We start from the raw sequence: 12,330 nt of genomic DNA, 5'->3' as shown, positions 1-12,330 counted from the left end.
TGACACTCCAACGCTCACGGCAATATCTCGTGTTGGAACACCACGCTCCCACTCACCAATGATCCGACCTCTTTGAGTTATATGCTCAACAGAGTTGTCTTTGTTGCCCGCCGCCATCTCTACAAAAAAGAATGCCATATATAAGTATATATTATATAGACTAAAGAAGACAACAATATGGTGGAGATTGCCGTAATGTAGATAATCGTGTTTACCAGCTAATAAAGTTACACAGAGGCTGCAAAATCCCCAGCCGTCAAAACTACTCAGCTACTGGCTTTTGGGATACGCATCGTCCATGGCTGTGTCGCAAACTCCCTCGTCGGAAAACCAGGTCCCCCCACTTTCCCTCAAAACTATTCAGAACGTAAACGATGATTATAAGTAATGCTATAATGATACATATCTATGTCTCCATGGCGAATTGGAATAAAAGATGTTAACTGTTATCAATAAGGGTATTAATATCGCCACTTCAAATATGTTGATAAGCGAATCTCGTCAAGCCCTATCAAGTTCGCAGAATTTAAAGTTCTTCACCAAAACAAGTTTGCCTATATACCATTTTATATTCACCCCATTGCCCATCACTTTTAACCTCCTTATCATAATATCCTCCTACCCCCCGCCCCCCCGTGCTCGGTGCTTAAAAGAGATAATTAATATCGAAATAAAATACGATTACATTTCTTAAAATAAAATCTCTCTCTCTCTCTCTCTCTCTCTCTCTCTCTCTCTCTCTCTCTCTCTCTCTCTCTCTCTCCTTGAAATATATTTCAGTCATTATTGCACTTTTTTGTCTGAATTTGGTAATTTCCCTCCTCATCTCATTCGAACCATCGTAACTATGCATTGGTGGTTGTAACTTCAGCTACCGTTCAGAGCAAGAAGGACATGATCTCTCCCAGCAAGGTTTGGCGAGGCGACATCGGTTTTTTGTGCAAGGAACCCAAAGAAGATAGAATGACTGTCGGTACTGATGTGGTACAATGGAAGCGGTTTACTGCCATAGTTATTTGTTAAGTAAATTTGATATACGATGACTGCATAACAGCAGAGAAGAGTTAATGTATAGGTGAAATAAAGAATATAGTTGGGTAGGTGCAATATGTTGGAAATAGACTTGAGTGGCAATGTATGAAGGAATTATTAAGACACGTCTCCATAATTAGATTAATATATATGTTAACTGAAAGCGAAGTACATAAAAAAGGTTGAAGCTATTAAAAGAAGTATTTAAGTAGTATACACGACTTTACATGCCTTAAGAGGGTGAATAATATATGTAGTTAGGTGCATGTAGTTGCAACAAGTAAAAAATGCGCTGAGGTTTCTTCGGCGCAATCGAGTTTTCTGTACAGCGTATAATGCTGAATGAAGCTGAGCCACGTCCCATGAAACTCACAGACGCGGGCAATGAAACTCTCAGCCACGGCCCGGTGGTGGCCTGTGTTGTTGGGACCAACAGCGGTGCCTGACGGACGATCATGGCTAACTTTAACCTTAAAATAAAAACTACTAAGGCTAGAGGGCTGCAATTTGGTAAGTTTGATGATTGGAGGGTGGATGATCAACATACCAATTTGCAGCCCTCTAGCCTCAGTAATTCTTTTAAGATCTGAGGGCGGACAGAAAAAGTGCGGACGGACAGACACATAGCCATCTCAGTAGCTTGCTTTTCCAAAAAACTAAAAATTATTAGTTAGGTGAAAGGATGTCTCAGAGTTATTCAACATGGTTTGGTCATGTAGCAAGAATGGAAGCCGACAGACTGGTAAAAAGTCTGTATAATTCGGAATTTCAGGAGTGGGGAGGAGGGTTAATGAGAGACCAAGAAGGCAGTAGATAGATACTGTAAAATAAGTACTGGAAAGGAAGGGCATTGGTATAGAAGTGTATTAGAACTATCAAGATAGACTTTGGTGTATGAAGTGGCAGATGTTAGAAAATGCCACACATGTTATATATATATATATATATATATATATATATATATATATATATATATATATATATATATATATATATATATATATATATATATATATATATATATATATATATATATATATACACCACACACACACACACACATATATATATATATATATATATATATATATATATATATATATTTTACCTCAACCACTTATAAGATAAAAATCTCCTGTGATATCATCTCACAATTATCTACGAAACTTTGGACGTTAATGATTTTCCTTGCCAGTAATTATGGTACTTTCTCTTTGAGCGATCCATTATGTAATAGATTTCTTTTATTACGTACCCTTTTTTTATGGCAATATCTCTCTACCCTCTAACACAGCTATCTACTGCTCGGAGAGAGATGAGAAGAAGGGAAGTGAATGGAGAGAGAGAGAGAGAGAGAGAGAGAGAGAGAGAGAGAGAGAGAGAGAGAATTTAAAAGAGAGTTCCTCTTCAGTTTATCTAAGCAAAAGGGCAATCGCAGATTGCAAACTTCTGCAACTGAGCTTTAGAATACTTTCTCTAACAGTTTAGGATATTTGCGGAATTTTTATTAATCTAGGCTGTTGATAGATTTTAGTCATATTCATGCCAATAGTAATTAAAAACAAAAAATAAAGGATGAGTTCTAGACTCAAGTCCAAACAAAATATGGTCAATGGCTCATTCGGTCAAGGTATATCTTCAGAACAGCTTAAAGGTCCGTTTTTCCGTTTTCACCTAGTGATGAATGAGATGAATTAACATATAAGCTATACAGGAATATAAGGACTGTTACAGAAATTCTGTTATATATAAAGGTGAAGTTTAGGTGTCCTCTTGACATTTACCATTAAGTGAAAGAAAGACATCCGCAAAGTTGAACAAGATTTTGATATTTACCTTCCAGCACAATGCGCTGCACTGACTTCCTTTTTCTCATAATTTCAATATTCCAGTAATTTCAGTTCTCTGAAAAGAAAGCATTCTAGAAATGCTGCCAGTTTGACGAGAGATTTTTGCATGGCAGATTTATGAGCAGCGCGTCAGTCTCTTTTATATATATTTTGTAGCTCACCTTCTCGTATACTAAGTACCTTTTCCACTCCGTCTACGAAGCTTATTCTAGGTGTTCCTCTCTTTAATCTTGCCATTCCTAGAAATTATCACAATTCAGTAACTGAATGACTTCAATCCATCATTAGTTTTGATTAATCTGCACCCGTATGTCGATTGTTTTAATGATTTTACTTTCAAGATTCCTTTCTCAATCAAGATATTTTCACTTAAGGGCCATCTTCCCAGGGCTGATCCTTATCAATGTAGTTTACAGTTCGTCACATAAGTTCATCTTAATAGAATAAAAGGAAAATAGGCTTGAATCCTGTTTGTATCGTACACAATTCAGTGATTTTAACACCCTCGTTTCGAGGCTAGCAGACGAGCCCCTTACGCTTTTAGTTACTCCGTATAAAACAGCAGTCTCCCTCATTCAGCAATCCAACTGCCTCAGTTCATTAAACGTGGCACAGTCTTAAAACCATTCTCCACAACATCTTTCATTTTTTATAGTCACTGTTCTTAAAATGCGGAAATCCTTTTCTACCACACACATGGACTGTAAATTCGTCAGTGAACTGTATTTCATTTAATGTACTGTACATTTCTTTCATGTTTCATTGTAGTTTATTTGGTCCATACAATCTTTATTTAAAATATGTCCTCCAAGTTTTTTTGCTTTTTTTATCGCGTTTTATCCCAATATTAGTGTCAATACTAATTTTAGCTACTTCATTTTTTAATAATATATATATCTATCTATCTATAAGTCGAAGCTGAACCCGGCCCGAATAGTCACTCGGTCTGTGCCTTCAGCACCTTATGGTAGTTACTCCTCCCTATCCTTTGTACTTTACTTTTATATTATTTGTATATATGTATAAAGTTTTTTTTTTTTTACTTAATTTTAGTCCGAGTTTTTATTTTAACCTTTAACTTCTATTTTTATAGCTTGAAAATGGGACTTTAGTCCTGAAACGTCATAACAACAATAAAGTACCTTGAAAGGAATAATGGAATGAACCTTCACCCTAACCTATACTGATATCTATCTATATATATATATATATATGTATATATATATATATATATATATATATATATATATATATATATATATATATATATATATATTAGACGTAGCATAAAAGGTTAAACAAATATCCAATATTCCTTCACCTAAAAGGGGTCGAAGCATCAGAAGATCGCACATAGCAACACCTAGTAAAGATTGATGAAGGAAGGACTATCCTTGCTTTCTTGCCTGGAGGAAGTTGTTTGACCTGTGATGTCGAATCGATTGAAGGAAGTGCGCTGTTGCCAAGGAAGGACGAATTACTGCCGTATTAGGTAAGTGAAATGTTGAGCCCCGGAAAGGCAATTGCGCTCTGGTTATTGAAATGTCTGTTTATTGCTGTTCCTTATTATACGAGGAAATTTTATGATGACAATTCCTCTGTCAGAAGTGGATGTACATTTTTGTATGGATGTACATTTTCTGTACATCCACTTCTGACAGAGGAATTGTCAAAGTGGATGCACATTTCTAACCATACAAAAAAATACATCCACAATTCCTCTGTCAGAAGTGGATGTATTGTCATCCACTTCTGACAGAGGAATTGTCAGAAGTGGATGTACATTTCTGCTTAACCCATACAAAAATGTACATCCACTTCTGACAATTCCTCTGTCAGAAGTGGATGTACATTTTTGTATGGGTTAACAGAAATGACGCTATCAATGATCTTTATTATTGCATTTTGCAAGATTTCACACTCGTTTAGATCAGTGAAGTTTATCTACCATCGTAAGTTAAAGAAAAATAAATGATTGACTCAGCAGCCATTTGATTGTTAAGTAGGCAATATCGTTCGACTAATTTAAAATTTTATTTGTTTTCTTGTTTTAAATCTGCAAAGGTGGCATTTTTACACCTCTACTTATTAAAATGTATTTATTTGCGATAAGTTATGTGATGCGAATCAGTCTAGATGTGGTTAAGCTTGGAATGAAATATTTTTTAATATTTCTTTCCACACTTTATAATAGGGATTTAGTATTACTACTGTCTAATATTGATATATATATATATATATATATATATATATATATATATATATATATATATATATATATATATATATATATATATATATATATATATATATATATATATATATGTGTGTGTGTGTGTGTATATATATATATATATATATATATATATATATATATATATATATATATATATATATATATAATGCATATATATACATGCAATCATAGACAGATAGAAAGATACATAGTGGTACATTCCTTTTGTACTTACCATTCTATCAGGCAAATTATTAGTTATTCCTTGGAATACCGTTTGATATCTGAAAGTTCACAGCTCAAAGAAAGAATGTTTATTCAATCTAAATGTCATATTTATTTTGAAGTAAACGTTTGCAAAATCAGAGAAAACATTGTCGTTTCATAAATGGTTATTTTTGTATTGAAGACATAATTTAATGATTAATAATAAAACATGTAATAGTAAAAATTTAATTATAAAAATACCTTATACATCTGCTATTTTTCCTTCAGAGGAAAATGCAAAAAATATTTCACCCAGAGATCAAATCGATACTTTTCTTGAAATAGCCAAATATGGACTTTCCTGTTTTAGCGGATGCAATAATACGTTTAACGAGAACGGACCAATTGCACTGTTTAGTGAGGCGAGCGGGAGATAAGGGAATTGGTACTTAATGAGTAATCTCACATAAAAGGATTAATTAAAAGGGATTGATGTTATTGGTGCAGCAGCTTTCCGAGGAATTTATTAGAGAAGTGAATTTTTGTTTTTTGAATGATGCATTTTTTTTTGGGGGGGAGTCTTTTCTGCCTTAATATATACACATTTGATATTTTAATATTAACTCAGGTTAATAGTGCTTATTTCATTATTTGGACTGAACGATCATTTATCAAGTTCGCAGAATTTAATGTTCTTCACCAAAACAAATTTGCCTATATACCATTTTATATTCACATATTTATATATTCCCAGCAATGCATTCCAGTGTCTGATTTAGAGGCTTATAATTTCACAGTACTTGTCATTGGCTATTCCTCCATTTAAAATACCATACCATAAACCGTAATCGCCACAACTCGAAATAATAAGTGCCATATAAATGTAAATTTTTTCACCAGCATAAATCCGGGATCGTGGACAGCTTTCCAATGCTTTATGCTTTTTCATTGAAGCGTCCGAACGAAACTCTATGAAAATAACCAGAGATGCAAAGAAAAGTGTTTAGATGAAATCAATAATTTATGATCTGAACAAGTCTAAGTAAATGGTAAGCCAAGCGCTGGAGTTATCCTTTCTTTTATTCATAGGATAGGACAATTACCAAACAGGTAATTCCAAAAGGTAAATAAAACTATTTGGGACTCCGCACTACTAAGAATAGATAAATAAAACTTTCCAGTTACTGAACCCTGGAATAAAATTCACCCCGCCGGAAAGAACCAATTCATCAGTGAGTCGAATACGGGACAAAGCGAAAGCAGTCTTACCAAGTAATCTCACATGAAAGGATTAATTAAAAGGGGATTAAAGTTTCTGGTGGTGCTCTCCTGGCATTCCTGGTCGAGGGAGCTTCCGGTGTTCTCGCAAAAAAAGCTTCTCCTCTGTCAAAGTATCTAAAAATAATTGTAAACACTTCACAATTTATTGCACTGGATTTTTATGTCTCAATAAAATGCAAACAGTTCCCTTTGATTTATGTGTGAAAAGTTTTATTTTTTTTTCCACAATTCAGAAAAAAAGGAAGTTTTTTTTTTTATAAAACCAACTCGGCATTTCTGCTCATATTATGTGGCTTTGATCATTTTTTAAATATGTTTTATGTAATGCTGACACTATTGCTACGACAGTTCAACCCTTTGTCTGTCCCTCACTGCGCAGCAGAAATTAGGTTGTCAAACCGTTGGAAATGCATGCAAGTAAAGGCTGACTCACATTATAACATCACGTCACCGACACATCACGTCACGTCAAAGTATATGAGAATTTCTTACATGTTATCAAATGGACTTTGTTCACACCATCACGTCACATCACCATCAAGCACACGCCATCCACCGTCACATCACGACACGTTTTCTTGGAAAGAATATTTTGACGTGACGTGACGTGACGGAACTTCTGCAAGTTTCTTAACGCCAAATCTGTGAGTCGCTGAGGTTGGGCACGAACTGAACGGGATTGTGATGGATAGTGTGAATACAAGGCACGGCTGATGGGACGGCGACGTGACGTGATGTGTCGATAACGTGATGGTATAATGTGAATCAGCCTTAAATATGAAAGAATTTGTTTTCATTTACTAAGAGCGATAGTATTATTTCTTGAATGATTAAATGATTTTCTCAGAATTCACCATATTTTCTTTTTTTCCCAGTATTGGTGGAGAATATTTTCACTGTAAAAGTTCTTAATTGATCCCATTTACCATTGTACACATGGTTCCAAGATGCTTACAATGGTAAATGGGATCATTTAAGAACTTTTACAGTGAAAATATTCTCCACCATTACTGGGAAAACTGGTTCCAAGATGCTAAAGTTCTTCATTGTAGAAGTGGGTAGAGCTCTCGGCTAGCAAACTGGTGGGTAGAGCTCTCGGCTAGCACACTGTTGGCCCAGCGTTCGACTCTCCGACCGGCCAGTGAAGAATTAGAGGAATTTATTTCTGGTGACAGAAATTCATTTCTCGTCATAATGTGGTTCGGATTCCACTATAAGCTGTAGGTCCCATTGCTAGGTAACTAGTTGGTTCTTAGCCACGTAAAATAAGTCTAACTCTTCGGGCCAGCCCTGGGAGAGCTGTTAATCAGCTCAGTGGTCTGGTTAAACTAAGTTATACTTTTTTCAAGACGCTAGTGCCGTACGTTTGTTAAGGAGCGAGTACAGGTGGGGACCTTCGGAATCATTCCAACTAACCGCGACTGATCGCTAGGAAAGTTCAGAAATGAAGTAGAAATATTCTTTTTTATATTTAATAACTTGATGAAATATGAAGATCTAAAACATATTTCATCCTTTATACATCGTGTCAGCACGATTTCTTGTTTGATTGATTATGAAATTTAGGTCTTGAAGACCAAGCGCCGGAACCCATCGGGATTATTCAGCGTGATTGATAATGGAAAGGTGAATGACAACATACTGTACTAGTAAAATTCAGTGTTAAAATATGAACTTAAAAATGAAGAATGATAATAGATAAAACCCATAAAAAATAAATATAAAACTTTTATATTTAAAACATATTTCTTGTTGCCTGATAGGATAAAATGAATTTGAACAGAAACGGTTACTCGTCGGGACTCTTATCCTTTTAGTTGCCGAATAAGCATGGAGTCCCAAGCTGAATATCATTTCCCAGGGCCATAAGCATTCGAGCATCTACTAACCCCATGGCTCATCACCTACCATTTCGTATTTCCGGTTTATAGCTTCCAACTCTTACTTCCCAGGTAGTTCCCCAATTTTACACCTTTTACTAATTCGTCCTTTGTTCTTTCCGCGTGACATAGCCTGTTCAAAGCACGTATTACAGTTGCTTACCTCCTGAAGGAATAAAATGAAGGTTATAAGTGGATAACCATATCTAGTGATTCATTCTTTGCGCCCACTGCCGTACTGCGACTTTAATATGTAGGTTGGTCAGCTGTTGAAAACAGCTTTTTGCAAATAATGAGTTCACGTTTACGAACTAATACAGCATACCCTTTAAACGTATGTTAAGGAATCACTTATCGGTATCCCAAAATAACTAAAGAAAATATGTTCAAAACATATTTTTTCAGTGGTAATTCAGCAACAACCCACGCATTAACTGAAGGTGCAACAAAAACATCAGGGGAATGATGCTATTAGATGTTTAGTTGACGGTATATGATTTAAATATTTTCACAGTAACCATATTCTACATTCACTTAAAATCTAATAGCAGAGGAGTGATATGAAAACGCGTAAGCAGCAGTCTGCCATATACTACATGAATGAAGACGCAGCATGAAAGGAGGTAATTACGAAGGTATGCTTTAGGCTGCGTCCACACGATTGAACTTTGTTCGATGTGACGTCAGAAGCGGAGAAACAGTGGGCGAAGTTATGTATGGTTTTTTTCGTATGATTATCGAAGTAACGAGGCTTTGCTCGTTGAGAGTTAAAATTGGGGGATTTAGAGAAGTCGTTGTCTGACGTACGAAGTTACGTTGTTCATCAATGTTAGTGAACTATCATTCCTTTTATTCCCTACATTTAAACATGCCCAAAGTTTACTGGTCTCGTGAGTTAACTTTGAGCTTGATAGAGTTATATCATCAACACCCATGCCTTTGCGATGTGAGAGACGATGTATATAACGGTCCATTTTCTCGTACACCAATCACTCTTGCTGCCGTCAGCACCAGCCCCACAATGCTCAACTGACATCGTTTGGACACCAGCATAAAAATCGTTACCGATCTTTGTTCGACAAGAAGCAAAGTTCATCGAACAAAGTTCGATTGTGTGGACGCAGCCTTAGACCGAGTCTGAGTTCTATGCGTAATCGAGTAGCTTCCGTTCAAAGGCTGTAGTCAACATTTACACATAGGTTGCTTCAATACTTCTGCTGGTCGGATTTAATTAATCTGCCTTGAGTCAATTATTAAACGGAGGAGTTTAATTAAGGTTAGGGTAATTTGTTTTCACAAGAGAGACAGCCGAAATGAGTTTCGTAAACGCTATTCAAAAATATATTTACCTGGGTACACGGCTAGTGGCCTGTGGCGTCCTCAGAATCATCTCCTCGGGTAAATCTGTTGTTTATCTTCATCTCCTTCCTCTTTTAATTTTATATTTAATATTCTTTTTTTATTTTCCGGGTCTCTCCTTTTAGGTAAAGTAATAATATTTTCCCTATTACGCAGCAGTGATTTGTGTTATCTAAAATTCTCAAGGAAACTTAAATTCTTGCTTAAATGAACATGTTAGCATGTTAGCAGATGGGTGTTGCCACACGCTTGAATGTAATTGCACATGTACGTACATTTATTCCTGTCATCTTACGTTTGCAATAGGCCAAAATCGAGCCTTCACGTGCCAGGATAAGATGATTATCAGTATTAACATTGTAATTGCTGCCTTTCTGACAAATCAAGCCTTTTACTTCATAATATCGGTTTGTTATGTATCAGTCATATTGAAAACTATATTTTTTTCCATTACTTAAGCCGGAAAGAATAGACCACTGTTGGAAATGTAGCGGGAAATCTCATCTTTGAATAAGTTATTGAAGACAGTAACAGATACTGGGTGATTATCATGATGTCATGAAATATATGCTCTTATTTATACTGTTCTATCATCACCGTGATAAAGAAATTGTACTGATTACACAAACTGTTCTCTGTTTGGCTGCTTCAAAGATACCAACGAAATTTCGTTGCTTCACGTCTATCTCGGTCTCTCTGAACCCCGGGGGAAATAAAAGATCGATAAAAGTTCGGAAAACTTCCGTTGAACATATGATCAGCCCTTACACAGATGTCAGATGAATTTAGGAATACATTTGATCGAGTAAAACATTTTACTTTTTACGTTGCTTGTTTCTCTCGCGAGCACTGCGGTAGAACACCAATTATCGTAGACTCTGGAATCGATTTTCGCTGTCTTTTGAGTTTTCTGTAAAAGAAAACTATTGAGATGGCTATTTGTCTGTCCTTCGGCATTTTTTCTCTCCTCCTCAGATCTTAAAAACCACTGAGTCTAGAGGGCTGCAAATTGTTATGTTAATCATCCACCCTCCAATTATCAAACATACCAAATTGCAGGCCGCTAGCCTCGGTGGTTTTTATTTTATTTAAGGTTAAAGTTAGCCATGATCGTGCATGTGGGATCGCTATAAGGACAAACAACACAGGCCACCACCAGGCCGTGGCTGAAAGTTCCATGGGACGCGGCTGAGAGTTTCATGGGCCGTGGTTGACAGTTTCATACAGCATTATACGCTGTACAGAAAACTCGATTGCGCCCAAGGAACTTCGGCGCATTTCTTACTTGTTTTTTAGTGAAGCTAATCGTGACTGGCTGTTCATGCTTACGGCACATTTGTAGGCTATAGGTAGTAATATTTTCTTCGTAGTTATCTTTATTGCAGTGTCTGGCACCATGAGTTATTTGTTTTCCATTCGTCAGATTGTGGAACAGTCGTCTTGACAATGATATATATATATATATATATATATATATATATATATATATATATATATATATATATATATATATATATATATATATAAAGATGAAATCCACCAAGGAAACGGAAACTGCTGCGAGGCCTTTCGACGCTAGGTCCTTTACTTAGCAGACTGAAGAAATATTTCGGGTATTTTATCTTTATTTATATATTCATCACGTTCCATATTTTCGTGATTCAGTTATACTTACACACACACACACACACACACACACACATATATATATATATATATATATATATATATATATATATATATATATATATATATATATATATATATACATATACAGTACAGTATATATATACACACATATCTATCTATCTATCTATCTGTCTATATATATATATATATATATATATATATATACATATCTATATATCTATCTATCTATCTATCTATATATATATATATATATATATATATATATATATATATATATATATATATATATATATATATATATATAGCACTATCTGACATTGTGGAATAGTAACTCATGAGGTTGAACACTGCAACGATAAAGATAACCACGAAGAACATATTAGTAGCTTTATAAGCTGGGCTGCCAATCGCGATTAGCTTTAGTAAAACAAATACACAGCAAAATCGTTTCCAAAGGTGTTGGCGACTGGTGTTCTACTGCGGTGCCCGAGAAGGGAACAATAATTAACGTAGAGAATAAAATGCTTTACCTGAGTAAAAGCAATCCTAAATTCATCTGCCATAAAGCAAAAAAATGTTGCTCGCATCTTTGAAACAGCGAAACAGAGAACAATTTTCAGAATGAATACTATGTCCTTATTACGGTGATAGCAGAACAAGTTAAAAAGTATACCTTAGTTTTACCAGACCACTGAGCTGATTAACAGCTCTCCTAGGAGCTGGCGAAAGGATAGACTTATTTTACGTGGCTAGAACCAATTGGTTCTAGCAACGGAACCTGCAGCTTATTGCGGATCGAACACATTATAGCGAGAAATGAATTTCTATTACTGAA

Source organism: Macrobrachium rosenbergii, chromosome 55 (genome assembly GCF_040412425.1).
Source record: "Macrobrachium rosenbergii isolate ZJJX-2024 chromosome 55, ASM4041242v1, whole genome shotgun sequence".
Taxonomy (NCBI): domain Eukaryota; kingdom Metazoa; phylum Arthropoda; class Malacostraca; order Decapoda; family Palaemonidae; genus Macrobrachium; species Macrobrachium rosenbergii.
The sequence above is the reverse complement of the archived record's forward strand: the minus strand, read 5'-3'. Positions refer to the sequence as shown.